Source organism: Alligator mississippiensis, chromosome 2 (genome assembly GCF_030867095.1).
Source record: "Alligator mississippiensis isolate rAllMis1 chromosome 2, rAllMis1, whole genome shotgun sequence".
NCBI lineage: Eukaryota > Metazoa > Chordata > Crocodylia > Alligatoridae > Alligator > Alligator mississippiensis.
In genome coordinates this window covers 169,092,406-169,111,652 of record NC_081825.1, presented here as the reverse complement: position 1 = coordinate 169,111,652, position 19,247 = coordinate 169,092,406, and the positions used below count along the sequence as shown (strand labels likewise).

The window sequence follows — 19,247 nt, the reverse complement described above, 5'->3', positions numbered from 1 at the left end:
GTTTGTGGGGGGCTGTGGGTGTGGGATCAGGGAGCATGTGATTGTGTGTGGGGTGTGGGGAAGGGTGTGGGTGTGTCTGGGGAGGGTGGATTGGTGTGGGGGGTGTGGGTATGTGTATGGTGGGGTATGCATGTAAGACTCACCCTACAAACACACTCACACACACACACAGGGTACTGGCGAGGCCCCATGCTCCCTGATCCAGCAAGTCAGGAGCCATGTGGTGTGGGAGGGGAGCAGTGAAGGGGCAGGAAGGCAGGGAAATGGCAGGCAGCCAGGAGCAGATAAATATTTTCTACATTTTTTAGGGGCCCTGTGGGCTGGATAGAATGGCCTGGCAAGTTGGATGTGGCCCTCAGGCCATATTCTGCCCAACCCTGGTATAAGTGGATGCTTGCCACATCAGATTCACTTCCCAGGAGGAGGTTGAAGTAATCACAGCAGGTAGAGTGGAGGGAAGGGTCTTGATATGGCAGAACTAATGACAGCTCCTTTTGCTGTGGTGTGGGGCTCTGAGTCAGTCTGTATGGGACAATCAGAGATATCTTGCAGATCTCCAGATTTACAGAGGTGTTTTCTGTGCCGTATCACCAAGACCCCACCAGGCAGATTCTGACATCTTATCATTCTCTTGGAGTCATTTGGGCATTAAGATGATAGTTCACATTGAAGCAGCTTTAGTAGCTTGTCCCATGCAGGGAGCTTTCTTGTATTCTTTTCTTTTGTTCTTCCTGTGACCTAACCATTCATAGCTGGCATTAGGAAAGGATGAGTTTCTTCTCCTTTTTCTTTATCATTTTTTCTCTCTCACTTTGTTTGATCTTTCTACTTTTATTCACCTTTTCCCTTCCTCAGACGGTAACAAGGCAGCTGGGTGCATAGGACAGGAGGACACATGGGGGCAGTGGCAACTTCTGGCTGCCACTGTGCCACTGATGTAATTGCACAGCTGTGACAGCAGCTGTTAGCTGTTAATCAGTGCCCAGTGCTGCTGCCCGTCATCCCACCCTAGTTGCAGTACTGCCCTTCCTTCTCCCTTTCTGCTATTTAGTGCTTTTCATGCACCCAGGGACAGGACAGAGGCACGGTGCTGCCTATGTCACAGGCCTGGATGAGCTGGGGCTGGGAGATGACTAGCAGGGCTTTCTGAAAGCGTAGCATTGTGGCTAGATGGTTTGGTCCAGCTGCTCTGGCTGTACTGGGCCCTTCCAGGCATTTCTGATTTCAGGGACTGTCACTCAGTTTAGACCACAAGTTCCCTACCAAGCACACATTACTTCTGTCATTAACATTTGCCATGTGGAATCACAAGTCAAGGTCGTAGGGACCTCTCAGCTGAAGAGGGGTCCTTCAGCACTTCTGAGCTTCCTGCCTGACTGGTTACCCTTGCCTTGATGCCCTGTCATGCTGGGTTCTGGTTCATGCTGGGTTCTGGTTTGCTGAGGGTCACCTGGTCTGCTGCTATTGCTGGAGTCCAACAGAGCTGATTTATGAGGGCGTTTTGACCTAAAAGACCTGGGTGCATGAAGAGGAGAGAGAGCCCAAATTCCCCAAGGAGAAGAAAGCTTGGGGTGTCCATTAATTTGGCCTCCCTGGTGCACATGCAGCAAGCCGTCCTTACTCTTGACAACAGCCAGGTCCAAACAGTTAAGAAACGTCTCACTGGAAGATGACTCCCTCCCCACAGCAGGTGGGGCTAGGGTGCTGCAAATCAAATGCACATGTCAGATCACTACAGCTCAGCAGGGATTTACCCTCTCAAATGAAGGTACTCTTTTAATGGAAGTTTAGAAGAGAGGCTGGGAGAGACATGCTCCAAATAAAATGATGCCGCTACTTGCAGGGAAATCATAGAGAAGTAAGGCTAGAAGGGACTTCAAGCAGTCATCTAATCCAACCCCCTGCCTGAGGCAGGAAAGATCTTGTGTCCCATATGGGGATCAAACCTAAATTGTAAAAATTAAAAGAGAGAAGTTAGTCACTCCCTGGCTAGAACTAAGGCAGGCTGCATCTTACCAGATTTTCCTAGATGGCCCTGCGCTCCCAGAGCATGGCAGCCCATCTCCCTGGTGCTGCTTTTTACAGGGGAAGGGAGCTAGGGATCTTCTCACTGGATTGCTTTCAAGGACGTTTGCAGTCCTGGAGAGGGTGGGATCACAGACCTGCTCCATGACACTGACCTTGATCTGGCTGCACCCCTGCACTTCTACTTCTCCCTACCTATGTGTTTTTAATATAAAAGGTAATAAACACAGCAGGGCAAACTAAAACCTGGAAGAGATACTTCTTATAGAGCAACAGATAGTACCAAACCAAGATTACTTGGATGGCATGTGCAATGTCACCTACAATGAGAGGTTGTGCTGAGGCAGGGGCCAGGCAGACAGTGCCAGAGACCTTTATCCACCATGCCATTGTCTAGCCCCAATCACTTTCTCCAGCTCTAAAACTTCAATCTCCCACAGAGGTGTGGGTAGACAAGCCCCTACACTGTGGGAGCTTTGGTGGGACCTGCAGGAGGGATAGTGAGGAAGTAGCAATAGGAAACTGTGCTTTTCCTCGGCAGCTATCTGCACAGGGTGATGTTGGAGCCATGAAGGACAAGATTTTCAAATGCAAATAGCAAGTTTCAGTGCCCACATTTTGAGACCTCAGATCACTGCTATGATCCAGCCTGTAGCTGGCCGGCAGTGCTAGAAACCTGAGCCATGACACCAGGAAAACAAGCCAGAGAGCCATTGTGAATGGGACCTCAAATCACTAGTCAGTTTAGAAACTCCTTACTTGAAGTTTTAAATCCAATACAAACAATTAAGCCAGAAGACACCATCGCCCCATTCGGGTGCACCACATGAAAGAGATTTCAGTGCCATCCAGAAACACTGCCTCAGACCTGATACCACAAAGACACTTAGGCATGGTCACACACACTGTTTCAGAGAGGTCCTGGCACACCTCACAGAGACCTCCGTGCCTTCCAGACCCGATAACTCAGAAAAACCTTGACAAGTCATAGAAATCCTAGTGCTTCAAGACATCCTGTCACTAGCTGAGCACATAATCCTGAAGAGATCCTCACAGACCTCCTGGCACTAGTAGTCATGCCATGTTGCAGTGATCACAGTGCTGTCCCCCAAAAATGGCACTAAATAGCCTAGATGGACATAGAGGTAACACACAGACATAGTCATAACAAGGAGGTATAGGAATGACAGACACACCCAAAATCCAACAGCAAAGCCACTTCTTCAGAGTGGGTTCACCCTTCCCCCCCACAACAATTTACTCTAAATTGTCCTTTCCCTCCCCTTTCCGGCATTATCCAGCTGCTCCCACCACAGAGTGCTCCCTTCCCCAGACCCAGACATTGGCAAAGGCACCACCCTCACCTGCTGTTTTGGCCACCCATTTGTCCCTTGTTTGGTCCTTTGTCCCTCTCCCCCTGACCCCAAAGAGAGAAGGACAGCTCCCACCAGCCAAAAATCAAAGCTCAACTCTTGTCTGATTTCCAGAATAACAAGCTGGGGCAGCAATGACAAGGAAGGGGGTTTGCTCACTGTTAGAGGTCAGTCACCAAATGCCACTCATGCCACCACTGTCTCTCCCCAGCACATCTTTTGTTTTACTCTCCCTGTGCCCTCACTGCTGTCTCAGGAAGCCAGAGCAGAGCAGCAATGGCACTGTGCTGGCCCACGAAGGCTGTTAGAAATATTCATAGTGTCAGAAAAGGACTGTTGCGTGAAAGCCTAAACATCTTGGACCTGTCTTTTTTTAAAAAGGACAGAGTGTCCAACAGCTATTTTCATCCCAGGTTATTAAAATGAGAGAGACATATGAAAAATCATATTCAAGGATTTGGGAACCAGTTTTTGTTCCAAAATAAGGATTGCTCCAACATAGCTAGCTAGAATGCACACAAAGCCATATTTGGGAATGGTATTTTCTTAGCTCCCTTACTTCACTCTTACTGCTGAAACAAAACATGCCCAGCCTCTACCTCACCCTCTGAAGGCCTGGTTGCTCTGCCAAGCTGGCATGCAGGGATTAGCACGCTTTTATTTTAAAAATCATGTGCGCATGCACACACACACTTTTCCTTTGGAAAAAAAGGGCAAAGGTGTTCCAAGGGAGACCACTCCTAATCCAACCCTCTCCAGGACAGCTGCATTTCTCTCTGAAGCTGAGGGCTGAAAGGAGGCCTTTTTCAGACTCTCTGTAATGGGGTGGAAGGGGGAGGGAAGGCACCAACCTTCCCTGAGTGCCACTCCAATCCCTTCCCACTGCCTAATCTGGTGCTCTGCTTTGTGCTCCCTGCCCTATCTGCCACTGTATTCTCCACTTCCTCCCCAATTGCTGTGCGCCACACAAAGAGGCTGCCGGTACTACACATGCCATAGGCCAGTCCTGCTGTGAAACGGGCAGCTGTTACCCCTGCACAGAGGGATCCTAAAATGATCCTAAGATCCTAAGAATACTGTGTAAGTACCCCTGTTACAAGCTAAGATTATAGTGTAGAGGCATGCAGACATCTCCCTATTGATAAAATGAGGGTACTCATATACCCAGAGGGGGTACTAGAATGGCTTCTCCACTTTAGTCTGGTAATTTAGAATTGGTCGCAAGATATGCTTTGGTCTCCCACTAGGTGAAGTAGAAATCTGCCCTAAGCATTTGCTCTCACTAGAGTGCAAAAGAGAACGTGGACTCAGGGAGCCACTGCTGTGGGAAAGGAACTTCCTCCCCCTCTGAGACTTCCTCATGCTGGGGACATGGGAAGAGAATATGCTTCCATAAGACTCACATTGGGTCACTCTAGCTCCCCCCAGTCCAAAGTACAAGTTGTGCCATGTGGTCCCTGACTATATCTGGACCAGAGTTGCCAACTGTCCATAACTCTTCAAGCAGGCCTTAAAAAAAAAAAAAAAAAAAAAAAGCTAAAAAACACCTATCTGTAAAATCCACAAAAAATAGAGCTGTCCTTAAAAAAAAACTAAGCTTGATTGAAGCTCCTGTTGGCAAGAGGCTGGATACAAAGCATTAATAAACAAAGTAGAACAGCACCACCTGGTGGCTGAATGGGAGCTCAGCACCCTGCAGGGAGTTCTGTCAGGGCTTTGTAGCCTAGGGAAGCCGCCTTAACCCGCCCCCCACCTCAGCCATATGCTGCTGCTGCTGCTTCCCATTGCTTGCCTGTAACACTGCTCACCTTTCAGGTACTTAGGGCTGCATGGCCCTAGACAGGACAAGGAAGGGTGGTGAGGCTGGGACAGAGCAGCCGGGCTGGTAGAGGGGAGATGCATTACGTGGGAGGGTAAGTGCTGGGCCAGAGAGCGGAGGCTAGTGGGGATAAGGCTGGGTGATGGGCTGGTGGGGGAGCACAATACAGGGTGTTGTTGGGGGTATCAGAGTGTAGGGGGTGAGTAAGGGGAGGGAGGCAGCACAGTGTAAAACCATTGGTGCAGTGAAGCAGGGTTGCCAACCCAAGAAAAAAAATACTGACAGTCTGCAAACTTTTTATTGACAACCACACTGGTTTTTTTTTACTGTGTTTGGTGTTAAACCCCTAAGTTTGAATCCAGCCCATCTTGCTGCCATCCAGATCCTGACTAAAGGTTTGCATTTACAGAATCCAGAACATGTCAATAAAAATGTTTGCACAGCGTCAGTAACAAAAATGTCTTTGGTAGGCAACTCTGAGCGAAGCCAGCTTGTATGCTGCATGTGTCACTTTGGTGAGATCTCTGCGAGTGGGACTGGTCGAGAAAGACCTGGCACAGCTCACTCTGATGTCTTTGATTTGTTCTTCCCCCATGGCTCATGTTGTGGGGCCTTCAGTTTTGGTCTAAGACTGAGCATTTTTGGCTGTGTTTGTTTGTTCCCCTGGTGAGAGAGCTAAGGATGCAGAGCTCAGATAGTGCCTAGGCTTAGTGTTTGAACCTTTTGCACTTTTAGGCAGAACAGTGTTTGCTGCAGTGGTTAAGTCAGGGGTGGGCAAAATTAGGCCCATGGGCCAGATGCGCCCTGCCAGGCTATTCTATCCGGCCCATGGGACCCCTAAAAAAATTAGAAAATTAATATATATCTGCCCCTGGCTGCCTGGCATGTGGCCCTCGATGGCTCACCAAAACGCAGTAAAACAGCCCTCTGCCCAAAATAATTGCCCACCCCTGGTTAAGTGGCACCAAAAGTGGAGCATGCTTTTCTGGATGTTGCTTAGGTGGAGGAGAAGGTTTCCATTAAGGACATCTCAAAGGCTGCGGCCAGACATAACATTTGTAACGTTGCAAACGGTTTTGAAAGTGTTTCAGAAGGCTAGCATACAAACGCACATGCGGGATAAAAGCCTCCAAGCATGACAAAAATATCCCCGGAAGAAGCAGGCATGTTTGGATACAGCATTCTCTTTCCCTTCAGCCTCCACACCCTGCCTCAGGGGTGGACAAAATATGGCCCACAGGATGAATATGGCCCACCAAGGGATTTTGTCCTGCCCACGGTGGGTCCCTCTGTCCCACCCAGCCTAGGCACGGGGAACAGCCTGGACTGTGGCATGTTCAGCCAGTTCTGCCACCCCTGGGCACACAGCGGGGCTGGGGCAATGCAGTGCCCAGACTCACTTCCCAGCAACCCTGGGGACAGCAGCTCCTTCTGGCCACCACTGCCACAGGACCCAGCCCCACTGCCCAAGCACCCTAGTCTGTCTGCCCTGCACCCACTGCCAGTGATGGGACCTGCGTGGCCTGGTGGATGAGATGGGGCCGTGGGTGATCAGGGAGCACGGGAGCAGAACGGGCAGGCGAGCCAGGATCACGGGGTGGGATAGTGGGACAGTGACAGTGCAGGGCCGGGCTAGGGCCTGGGGCAGACTTGCAGTCTTCTACTTGCACACCCCTGCCCCAAAACAGGTGCCCATCACAGAGGCATGCAAGCAACAGATCACAGCTCTGCCCTGGGCTCCAGCCCTGCGCTGTCACTACTCCATGATCCCAGCCCTGCCCACCCATCCTGGTTCTGGATGCCACTCTCTGCCTGCCTGCCCATGGCCCCAACCCAACCACTCCCTGCCTGCCTGACTGAGCACAGAGAACAGCCACTTAGGGAGTTTTGGTGAGTTGTTGTGGGGGTGCTGCCAAGCCCACAACAGCTCACCAAAACTACCTATTTGGCCCCTGGGCCCTAATAATTGCCCACCCCTACCCAAGCTGCTGCTGCTCCCCTGCAGGCTCCCAGCACTCTGGTTGCTGTAGACATGCCCCAGCACTCAGGCCACTCTCTTTCCCAGATGCCACCAGAGATGGGAGACCTCACACCCACTTCCAGAACCAGGAACCTCCATGCCCTCCCACCAGAAACCAGATTCCTGCTCTCCAGTCCCCAATCCCCATGTACCTCTCCATATCAGGGCTCCCAGTTCCAGTGAAGGTGGGGGCACCCCAGGAAAGCAAAGGCAGAGCAAACAGGAGAGTACTCACTGACATTGGCTCCACTTCCCCCGATCCATGGGGGTGGTAGGGAACAGAGCCACGGATGGAGGCTGTTCAGACGCACTGGCTGGCTGCTCTGCTCCCCCCACATCAAGGGAATGGAGCTGCAGGTAGCTGCAACCCCCTGTTGCACCCCTGGCTGGAGAGTGCACAACTGTAGGCAGCTGTGGCAGTTTGGAAGCACTGCAGTCAGGATTTGTGATGGGGGAACTGTATGTGCGACTGCAGCTGAAACCCTCCAGTTTTGAAGTTGTTCCAATCCCATTGTACTTGGAAACATTAAAACATTATGTCTGTTTGCACTGAAGAGTATCACAGTCCCTTCCATGGCAACAAGCTCTTTATTATTCTTGACTCCCCAAACCAGACCCCACTGTTGATGAAAGGATTCCCCCCCACCCCGCTGTTTCTGACTGTGTGGTCTTTTATATCACAGGTATCAGGTGTGTGATGGTGGCTACAATCAGTCTTGTGGGTATTAATGGCTCCTTCCAGGGTGGATGCTGGTTTCCCCTGGTCGCTACAAAACTACAGTGTGCTGGTAAGTTGGAGACAATCTTGAGTCCACCCAGGACTGGCCACACACAAGGTGTTAAGCATCACACAACGCTCAGTGTTGCAACGCTATGCTTTTTGCTATCTTGTCACCTACTGGAAACCTCAGTACCAAGAGAGGTGCCAATCCCCTACTTCAGGCCTGAGGCTCCTTACTCTGAGCTGCACAAATCTCAGATGGGGATTCACAATCCTGACCCTGCTGCCCTTCTGTCTGAGGGGATCTGATCCTACAGCTCTCACCTTCTAGATGCATGGGCTGGTCACTAGGCTGTGGGCATTCTTAGATGAGAGATCTTTAAATGCCTTCTGTGGTAGTTGGACTACTTAAGTACTTGTTGGGCTAATGAGAAAGCATTCAAGTATGACCTGTTCAGGTTGCTGTGCTTTTGAGACCACCTGTCAGCTCATACCTTTCAGTAAAGCCACTATAGGAATGCCTCACATGTGGACCCTGACACACCTCAATGGGAGCTAGTTGTCAAGCTGCTTAGCAGTGTCAAGACTGGGGGAGTTCTGGGCATGCCCAGAAGCAGACATTTAGGTCCTGAAGGACATCTGTAGATGAAATGGGGGTTTACTTTGCCCTAAATTGAAACGGTGGGTTTTTAAAAACACTGCCTCAATTTAGGGTGAAGTAAACCCCCGTGTTGTGTACACCTGTGTCTTACCTGCCTCTCCAACAGGGGGGAGGGGAGGGGAGGGCGAGCTGCCGGCGGGTGGAGCGGTCCCTAGGCTGCAGGGGGAGGAGGTTGGTGCTTCCCTCCGCGGCAGCAGTGGTCCGTCATCCCCTCCCCCCCCCCGGCAGCACCCGCCTGCAGGCACCTGGCTCAGGCACTCCCGCAGCTGCAGAGGGAATCACTGGGTTCCCACACAGCTCAGGCAGGCAGACTCCAGGGGAAAACCAAAAAAAAACATCAGGTTCCCCACCTTTTTGTTCTTTTTCTTTGGTGGAGCCTGCCTTCCCAAGCTGCTGCCAGGCTGCCTACCCAGGTTGCCTGCACAGCCCCTGAGCTGCACGGAGCCCAGTGCTTTGCTCAACAGCTGTAGGGCAGCAAACTAAAACTCCTTGGAAGTGTTTTAGTTTGCTGCACTGCAAAGTCATTTAAGGTGCATTACGCTGCCTAATGTGCTACAGTGGCTGCTTTTGCTGGCGGCCCTCATCCCTGGCCAGTGCTCGTAGTGGGAGTACTGGTGTTCCTGCCTGCCCCTCCTGCCCACCAGCTAAACAGGGAGCATGGACTGACAGGGGCTGCACCGGCACTCTCAGGGGGTACAAGCGCACCTCCGTGCACCCCCTGCACGTTGCCACTGCATGATATGGGGATAATTTCAACATCCCTAGGATGTTTCTTACAGTTAAGTTACTGACACACAGTCTTGTCCTTGCCTCTGAGTGTTTTTTCTTGGAATAAAGTAGCCATTGATTCCCACTTTTAAGTACAAAATTCTGTTCAGCCTTAGCTTTGAGGTCACAGAGTGGAATCATAGATAAGTAGGGCTGGAAGGGACCTCAGGTAGTCATCTAGTCCAGTGCTTCACAAACTTTTTGTACTAGGACCCATTTGTAAACATGGATGGCATATCCTGACCCAGTGCCCCTCACTCCCAACCTGCTGCCCCCTGCCCCCAGGCTCTAGTCCCCCTATATGTGGGGCGGCAGGCCCCAAGCAGCCCCTCGCAGGCTGGAACTCTGCCAGCCTGCAAGGGAGAAGCCACAGTTTCCCATGTTTTTCTCCTTTAAAGGAGAATCCATTTTTAAAGTTTGTTCATGACCTTTTTTATATATTCTTGTGATCCACTTTTGGGTGGCGACCCATAGGTTAAGAAACACTCGTGTAGTCCAACCACTGCTCAAGGCAGGATCACCCAGTCCAAACTGTCTCATACAAGTGCTCATCAAACTTATTCCTAAAACTACACAAACAAAATGATCACACAACTATGAGGCACTTTACTCCAATACACCAGGAACCTGCTGCAGGTTAAGTGAGAGGACAAGGGCACTATCAGTGTCCCACTGCTCCAAAGGTTATTCAAAAGCAAACTCTCATGCAGTCAAGTTTTTTCCTGCCTTTTCCTGAATAAAAAAAAGCATTATACATATTTGATTCTGATGGCAAACCTTGCATACTTTTACACTGGAAATACAACATTAATGTCCATTAATAGATACTTTACATGCCGCCTACAGAAAGTATAAACCTTACCTGCAATGCTGTGAGCTATTAGCATGAAACCAAATCTTTTTAAACTTGTAACCTGCCCTCCAGATCTCTACCTGTCAAATCCACACAGTGGCCACAGTCCTGGAGTTGAATGCCTGAGGTGATCCCAATAAAGGTAGTGGGGCCATGTTGTTGAGCCCAGATTCTGACCATGCAGGCTCAGGGCAGCACTCTCTACAGATTGCCTGGTCTGGGAAAGTATGTTCATGCACTTAAGCCTGGTCGTAAATGATTCATCATTTTACATGCTTAGACTGAAAGTGCTTGGGGCAGAAACTGCCTCTCTGTTACATATTTGTATGCCACTGAACACAATGGAAGTGGAGCTCCTAGAGGTAAAAAAATGAATGTTGATTTCAGTAGGAGTTAGACACACATTTAATTGTTTTGCTGATCAAGGATTGATTTCAACATGGGCTTCACACATGAACACGACTAAATGCTGTTTATGGTGCATCATATAGGGTATTTAAAATACTGGTATTCAGAATTGCACTCTTTTAAATAATGCTGTAATATGGTTGTTGAATTCTTGTTAGAATATCAAAAAGATATACAGGGCTAAAGTAAAATTCCTAATACATTTCTTGCATTCTTTAATAACACAGAGAAGAGGTTATTAAAAACTGATGCATTTACAAATCTCTGGGAAGAATTCCTAAAGTGCCAAGGGGTTTGAGTACACAAAACCTATTGACTTTTGATGAGAGGTGTGCCCCTAAAGACCTCAAGGGAGTTTACCATTTTAATGCTCTCATTTAATTCCCCTGGACAGTGCTGCCAGATTGGGAGCTGCTGTGTATTGTCTCTTTTTCTTGCTGGTCATCACATGTTAGCATTGGGTTTCTGTCCCTGGGACTGCAGGAAGCTATTTAAATCTGTTACCATCTCATCCCCTAGCTCCTAAAGAAAACTGTACCTGAAATACATTTCTAAAACTCAAACATTTCTCTTCATATTGGAAGAGAGGCCCAGCACCTTCTACCACAGTGGGACAGCAGGTGTTGTAAGGTGTTTATTTTAAAGGCAGAGAGCACTGACAGGAGGAAGCCAAGGATTAATGTGTGTGTGCGTACCCATATTGCTCTGTTCTCAGTTCTCCTGTGCCAGTGGTAATACAGGCTGACAGCTACTCAGGACTGTCTTCTACAGTGTGACAAATGTGCTATGTAGCATTCCTTAAAGCAGGGACTGGCAACCTACAGCCCATGAGCTGGATCTGGCCTGCAGAACCATTGGGTCTGGCCCATGGAGCTGGGACCTAGTCAGTGTTCAATGACTGGGGGCCTCACCTGTATCAAGCTGCTTCTCCAGAGAGAAGCAAGAGCAAGGAGAAGCAGCAGCCACAGTGACCAAGTCCTACCTCCTGCCTGCTGTAGACCCAAGCTGGGTCATTTTGGTTCACTGCCAGGAAACATTACCAACCCTTGCTCTACACTATAGCAAAACATAGGGAGCTGGCCCTGTGTCCAGAGTGAACTTAAAACTGTGGGCCATCCAAGCTGTTTAGGGGACACAGCTGTAGCAGTCATCAGGTTAAATAAAACACAAGCCTATAAAAATAACAACAACAAATGAATTGTGGAGCAGTAGGCAACCGCTGCAGACCCTTTGTCTGGCTCTAACTGCCTAGCAAATTAACTGAGGGACCATCTTCCAATTACTAAGTTTCTCGGTGTCAGTAGTTAGGTAGCATCTTTAGATTACAAATTATGTCACTGCAACAGCTGCCCCACCAGCGCGGCCAGTGATGCTGTGTGGCAGCAGAGAGCTATGTTGTGGCAGGCCCTCAAACCTGGCTGTAGAGGGGGAATGGTTAGAGCTCTTCCCTGACAGGCCTTTCCTCTCAAAGCCACATAAGTCTGTGCCAGGCAGACGGAGCACTTAGAACCAGTGTTTAAAAGTCCTCCCAGCCAAAGGAGTTCACTGGTTTCTCAGTCCTTGGTGGACAGGGCTGGAGAATACTAGAGCTATGTGTGAAAGCACCATTCCAGCCCTGGCTCTCACTGGCCAACTGGGAGAACTGGCTGGCTGGAACCTGGTATAAAATACATTTAAACTTGCTTCCCAAATCCTCTGTCAATACTGGATGTGAGGTTGTTCCATTCTCTAGCTCCTTCCTCCTTCCTCCCAACCCCCCACTCCCACTAAAAGCCAATCACATCCAGACACAGCTAAACCCCTCTGTGTTTCAGTTTCCCATGAGGCCCCCAGCACACACAGGGGCTTCACCCACACCAGTCAGCTGGGTCTGGTAGCTTAGATGTTTCACCAGTGGGTCTTGAATAAGTGGTGACTATGGTGACATTCAGTTGCAGAGGTACGGTAGCTGTAGTGACATTGTCACTGTTGCATCCGACCAGTTCAGCAAACCCTTTAGTAAAAGACACTCTAGCCATTCTCTCAGCTCGCACTAGGAAGCTCTGCAGGAAGCTGGTGGCACAGCACAGGTGACACAGAGAACAAGACCACTTGTGGGGCGCACAGCTCTTGGCAGCCTCAGTGACCTGCCATCACCACAATGCAGTGCTCAGTATCACACAAATGCCAACACAGCCTTACGTAGCAGGGCACACAGCGGGTTCCCACACAGAGGGAGCCTCCCAGTGGCACTGCAACTGAGTACTACAATATGGCCACTTATGGCCTCAGATGGCATTTTATGGAAAGAGTTCAAATGAACCTCGCTGCACCTGCTTCTCATTAGTTGCGTGCTCTCTAACATCAATGGAAATAATGTTCTCCCTTCCTCTCTTGGAGTCTCACTACGCAGCCCTAAATTGATTAACAACCCCCAAAGGCTGCTCAGACATCACACTGCCACTCACAGCCCAGCAAATGCACCACTGTTACACTAACCCCCTTGTCCCATGATGGCCTCTCATTTGACAGCTCATTCTCTGGGAGGATGTCTTGGACTTTGTGGCACACGCTTAAGTACAATCCCGTGCTTTAGCTAACAGTTATCCCTGCAAGCTGCAAGTGATGATAAGATCCAAAGTGCCAGCAGGGCTTCTGTGGGTCTGTTACATTTTGCCCAATGTTCTTAGACTCAGGGCACCCCTCCATAAGTTTTAGTAGCACCCTCCCATTTCAGTAACTAATAGAAATATAGTATGACTGTTATACTATAAGCATTACAATTATACTATTAATTAATGTTTTAATAATTGCATTTCTATTCTAATATATAATATAAAATAGAACAGTCACTCTTTCAGACCACCTCCTCCCTGACTCTGCCTGGCCCCATGCACATTTGCTCCCAGCACTGTATCTAGGCTCCCTCCACAAGGGTCCAGGTCACCAATGGGGACTAGGCATCAACAGGCCAAATTTTGCCCTTAGTTATCCTAGGATAACCCTACTTTACCTCTAGTCCCAGGGTCAAAATGGACAGAAATAGCCAAGGACACCTGGCCAGCAAGAATGAGGTACCAGACTTCACACTTGGCACCTGGGGATGTTACAGGGTTGGAGAGTGGACAAACATGAGGCCCGAAGGGGTGACTGTCCCCCCACCCCAGATCTGTACCTGAGGGGCAAGCCCAGCTTCTGCTGCCACAGCTGCTCCTCAGGAATTCACACATTGGGGAACAGAACCACCTGCCCCCACAGCCCCTCCTACCAGCCCTGGGAACATGCTAGGGACAGGGGACAACCAGGCTAAAAAGCATGGCTCTGCATTCACGTGGCTGCCCACCCACTGCTGCTCAAAGTGGCTGGTGCAGTGGTTGCCAGGAGGGAGGAGGCAGGAGGCAGTCATGATGCCCCTTGTCCACGGGATTCTGGGGCACTGCACTTACCTCCTTGTATTGGAGCTAGGCACCAAAGCACCTTTACAAGGATCTTGCATGACCCCAATTGAGAATCACTGCAATAGATGTGTCCCTAATGACCTACTTGGAACAACTACTCACTTTATGGATTTGCATATTCCCCATCAGAGGCAGTTCTTTGATTAGTCATGGAGTTCTCTTTAAGGAGAAGAGATGAGCCATTGAGAATGAACCTGCAGTAGAGAGATACTTCATAAACAGCATGGAGAACTGGGACTAGAATCTGGAGGTGCTTGCCACGTTGCACTGTAATCAGGCTTCCTCTTGCTTGCTCTCCTGTTACCCTTAGAAATCTCATGCTCTCAGCTACAGTGACCCACACAATAGGAGTGGTGGAAAACATTGTCCCCCATACTAACTTTGCCTCTGCCCTAGTGGTTGAAGCACTGTCTTGGAAGTGGCAGGAGTGGGATGAGGAGTTGAGGGGCGGGGCAGACCAAAGAAGAAGAGCTGTGTGTTTAAACCCCCTAGAATTCAGGTCTCACATTTTCTGGTCAAGTGTCCTGACCCTTAGGCTGTTATATAATAGGGGGGCATAGCAGGCCATCCCTTGTCTCTGCGTTCCCTTCCTGTAAACCCACAGGCACTCTGTGACCAAGCTGCTAGCTCACTGCCTGAAACAAGTCAGAGCCTCAGCTCCCAGCTGCTGCACTTGAGTCTCAATCTACTAGGCTAGGGACAGACATTCAAAAAGCCTGATCCTGAATTGATTCAATCTTTGCAGATTAATCTAACCTGGCTAGGCTGAACCAGTTTGTAACTGTACAGGCATCCCCTCTAGACTGAGAAAATGCAGGCGCATGCCTGCAGTGGCTAAGGCTAGAAGCTGGGGGGCAATAGAGCAGCCCTCCCTTCCCTTCCATAATGCTGAACTGAGCGGGGGGCATAGCTAGGCCCCAGCAAGACTCTCTGATTAGGGAGCCCCACCCCCCTTGCAGCTCCTGACCAGCCCAGCAGGGAGTTGATAACAGCATTTATCACCCCATCAGAAAACAAAAGCCTCTCTCATTAGTTCAAGCTCTTCTTAAACACCTTTTTTCAAGAGCAGAATCAGCTGACCTGTTGATTAGCTCCAAAACCCCTAAGTGGACACTGTCCTGTCTGCCTTACACAGACACTTCTTAGCATTAGCTAGCATACCACATGGTGGCTATGGTCTGTGCTGTGATAGATAGGAGGAAGAGGGGGAAATCCCTGCTTGAGCAGTGACGTGGTGGGGGGCAGGGGAAAGCCAGGCAGACCCTGTTGTGTCTGCCGGAGCTCCGGCCAGGGAGCAGTGGGGTGAGACCAGCCCTGCTGTGGAGTAGAAAGCCCTGCCCAGGGCTGCAAAGCATCTGGGATGCTGGGGGGGGGACTCTGGTTTAAGGTAAATCAGGAAGGGATCTGAGACAGCTATTGCATAAACCGGTTTGACCCAAGTCAGTTAAGTCTGATACTATATTCAAGCCAAGTTTATTTCAAACCGGTTTCAGCCATTTTCAAACTGGTTTATGTGCATTGAACATCTGTTCTGTTACAGGATTAAAGCAGTTTCTGATCACTTAAACCGGTTTATGTGTAATGTCGATCCCTAGCCCTAATGGGCAGACACATATGGCAGCCACCTTGTAGATACCACCATGTGCACTCTAAATGGACAACCTAGTCTAGGTCAGTTGTCTACCCCAAGTGGACAACCTAATCTTCTACAGAACCCTGGGGCTCCATGATAAGTCATCAGGGATTCCATAAAGAGACAGGGGGGTGCCAATAGTAGAGCGGGCTGAGAGTGGGGCAAGCCAGCACTGTTGAGCCAGGTCACTTGGTGTCAGTCTTTAGGATGGGGTAGGGGCTGACAGTAGCAGAAGTGACATGAAAGTGTTCCACAATTTTAGGAAATTTGAAAAGTTCTGGTCTAGGTAGAGTTTCAGTCCCCTGGTGAAACTGAAGCAGCAGCCAATCCTAGGGAGAGTAGTTCAGTCACTGAGGGCAAGAGGTCCTAAATGAGAAAGAAAAAAGCACATGCAGGAAGAGATACCTGGTCAGGAGAAGACAGGGAGCCATTTCCTTCTGTAGAAGCTGGGATCTTTCATTGTGCCTTCATGCATTGCACTAAAGGCTGCAAAAACAGGCACTGTAGAGGTTCTTGTGGGTGCGCTGAGGTACACTGTGTTCCTGTGCAGCAGAGGCCTCACATAAGCAGTTCCACAGGCTGGAATATTTACAAAATGAAGAAACCAACCAATGAAAACTGCAGCACGGGCTGCACACAGCTCTGCTAAGGAGAATGGCAGAGTGGGCAGGCCACATCCTGCCAATTTCCTCACAGCAGCATTTGCGCTAGAAATGGCATTTTGCCAGTGCCTTTAAAGTGCAAGGACTGGGTATTTTAGCTCCCCTCTCCTGTTGCATGTGTGGTCACGCACATGCACGCATACATGCATGGATGCAAGCACACACACTCCATATCTCACTTGTAAAAATAATTTCCCCCTGTTGCAGGTGAGGACCCATTTATGTGAGAGGTGGTTGGTAGATGTGCAGGCATACAGATGCATCAAACAGATACTTTTAATCCAATTACTTTTAAATCTCCCTCATTTCAAGCCTTGGCATTTCTAACATGTGTTTTCTCCCACTTGTTGCAGCCTTGAAAAAGCTCACACAAGATTTGAGTCCTTCAAGACTTTGCCACAGCCTCTATCACACATCTGCTCTCCTAAAAGAAAAAAATAATTCATACTTAATAATATTATTTTCCTCTTTTACACTGTATAATTGTAAGAAAGAGCTTGTTACCTGTGAACGCATGGTTTGACAGTCACTGCTGTAGAGTTCCAAGAGTTTTTTTTAAACAAAAAGAAAAAAACCCCAAGCTATAAAAGCAAAAAGAGAACATGTATTTTTATAGCAAACATTGTAAAAGGATCTTACACTGGGTTGGTTCACAATTTTTGTGCTTGACTTTTAAATGCTTGTCATTAAAATTGTACTTTTTTTTTCTGTCAGCGGCATGTTCCATGCACGTTTTTAAATCTTGGTCAAATTTAAAGTGTATTTTTAATTTTATAGGCATTTTACTCATCCTGGCAGTGGGCCAGGGTGAGTTAATGCATTCTGAATGTGTCGACTACAGAACTATATACATTTATAGTATTATTTTTATTCTCAGTTGTACCGTATGATACCAGCCAAGACAATCAGAAACCTACTTAATTGTAAGTTTTTACCTTATGGCTGTGTTTACAGCTGGCTGTGCAAAGCTTTAGAACTGATCAGAGATGTGCAGGGAAAAGCGGTATGTGTAGCAAGTTGAAGATTTGCCTACAATAACTTGTGATTGCTGAGAGCACTCTTTGTGAGTGTTTACTGGGTGCAAAATTACATGATATTGTTCCATGAGGAGGACTGGCTGTGTCCAGTAACTGCTTGAAATCTTTATGGGCAATGTAAACTGCTGTATAGGGAAAAAAATCCCCCAATTAAGAAATGCACATAAGTTCATGCTTAGATCAAACTGAAGTCAATTGGACTTAAACACATGCCTATGATTATGCTTTGCTTGACTGGGACCTTAAAAAGTTTATGCTTTTCCAGCCACTTTCCATATAATGTACTGGTATTTCAGTGCTAAAGTGAAGACGAGAAGGGAGCATTTGCCAGTCTTTGATTAACTAAATTCTTTACTAAGTCATTCTTGAAGCAATATTTATAATGTTTACTGAGGTATATACCAGCAAAGACAATGTCCAGGCATTTTTTTCTCTATTCCTTCTTATTCTGTGGAGGAACAATATAAAAATCAGTTTTCAGTTTCATGTGAAAGGATTGACATTTATTAAACCTACAAATGACAATCAGCCATGTCCCTGCCCCAAAAAGGAAACTAGGCTGCAGGTTGCATTGATTTGTTCAAGAAGGAACTTTACTGTTGATTAATATGGTGAAAGTCTGTTCATGTTTCCCTGTGGTCTTGTTCACACTTGTGCTGAAGACGTAGTGACAACAATGTTTTTTATCGTGACAACACAATATTTTGCTTGTGGAAATAAAAATATTGAGAATTCTTATTTTCTAGAATCACAATGGTGGCTGAAAGGAGAACATGGAAACATTTCTATTCTACTTTTCAATGAAAGGGACAAAGATGGCTTGAGAACAAATTAAGTCTAAGATGTGGAAATAAATCTAGAAGGAACGATGCAGCCATTCTAAATGATGGACTAGGTCTTAAAAAAATGATTTTTGAGTTTTGTTCTGCGGTAATAGGTGAAAGAAAATCCTACATTGTCTGTTCTGCTTTTCTAAATATGTTTAAAGATACTTTTCTATTGTAATTTTAAAAAAATAAAACAGTGATTATTCTAAGTAATGGTGTGCTTATTTCTTGACAGCGTTAGGCTCATCTGCACACTGTGGGACTGAAAGTGCAAATTATATGCCGTCTTGCCCTGTGTTCATCATCTTTGCAAATAGTAGTCAGAGGATTCACCTGCTTCTTGTAGGCCCTGATCTCAGGGAAAGAATTTGGAAATATCAGCAGAATATTGTTAAACACAGCAACACTTTTTTTTTGATGAAGCATCACTATTGTCAGGCCAGCAGTCGCAGCCCATGCCAGGTCGATGTTAAACAATAGCAAGCAGCATTCATGGGGGGTGGTTTCTCCTCAGACATGTATAGAGGCATCACATTGCAGCTAGTTTCCACACTGAGGCTGTTCTCTGAACCATGCCATGCAAGATGCCAAGCTGGAGGCCAGTAGCATAACGAGGGATCGGTGACCAGGGCACCAGCCCTGATTGCCCACTTAGAAAGGGCACAAGAACAGCAGCCACCGCTGCTGCCAGGCCAGCTGTAGTTGCTGTTGCTGTCACACCTGACCTGGCCCCTGCTGCCACCAAGGGCACAGACCCTGGTATTTCTCCCTCCACTGGAGGATCACAGAAGAAGGTATTATTTGGCTTCAGCCGCTAGTGAAGGGCAGCCTGTTACACTAGCAACACAGTCCTCTTATCCATGTAAATCATTCAGAGGCAGCAACATTCCCACAAACACTATGACGTTCAAGCTAAAAATCCAGTGTACTTGGCTTGCTTGGACCTTTAGGAAAGCATAAAATAACCCAGCCAGAAAGAGACCAGCAGGGCCTGTTGCCCTGT

The 19,247-nt window shown here is 48.1% G+C and overlaps 1 protein-coding gene and 1 long non-coding RNA gene across 4 annotated transcripts in view; one reads left to right on the top strand and one right to left on the bottom strand.

Moving 5' to 3' along the window:
• The window catches only part of LOC132248646 (uncharacterized), a 32,925-nt gene extending 16,621 nt beyond the window's left edge, over positions 1 to 16,304 (bottom strand). The window contains exon 1 of one of the 2 annotated variants that reach the window (XR_009459965.1): positions 16,124 to 16,304. This is a non-coding gene — a long non-coding RNA (uncharacterized LOC132248646). Of the gene's footprint in view, positions 1 to 10,320; positions 10,503 to 16,123 lie in introns of those variants that run through there. The other variant, XR_009459966.1, reaches the window with a different exon arrangement.
• The window catches only part of RBPMS (RNA binding protein, mRNA processing factor), a 196,358-nt gene extending 177,905 nt beyond the window's left edge, over positions 1 to 18,453 (top strand). The window contains exons 7-8 of one of the 2 annotated variants that reach the window (XR_009459964.1): positions 7,921 to 8,025; positions 16,734 to 18,453. The gene's annotated coding sequence lies outside the window, so the exon portion shown is untranslated. Of the gene's footprint in view, positions 1 to 7,920; positions 8,026 to 16,733 lie in introns of those variants that run through there. The other variant, XM_059722392.1, reaches the window with a different exon arrangement.
• Positions 18,454 to 19,247: the final 794 nt, after the last annotated feature.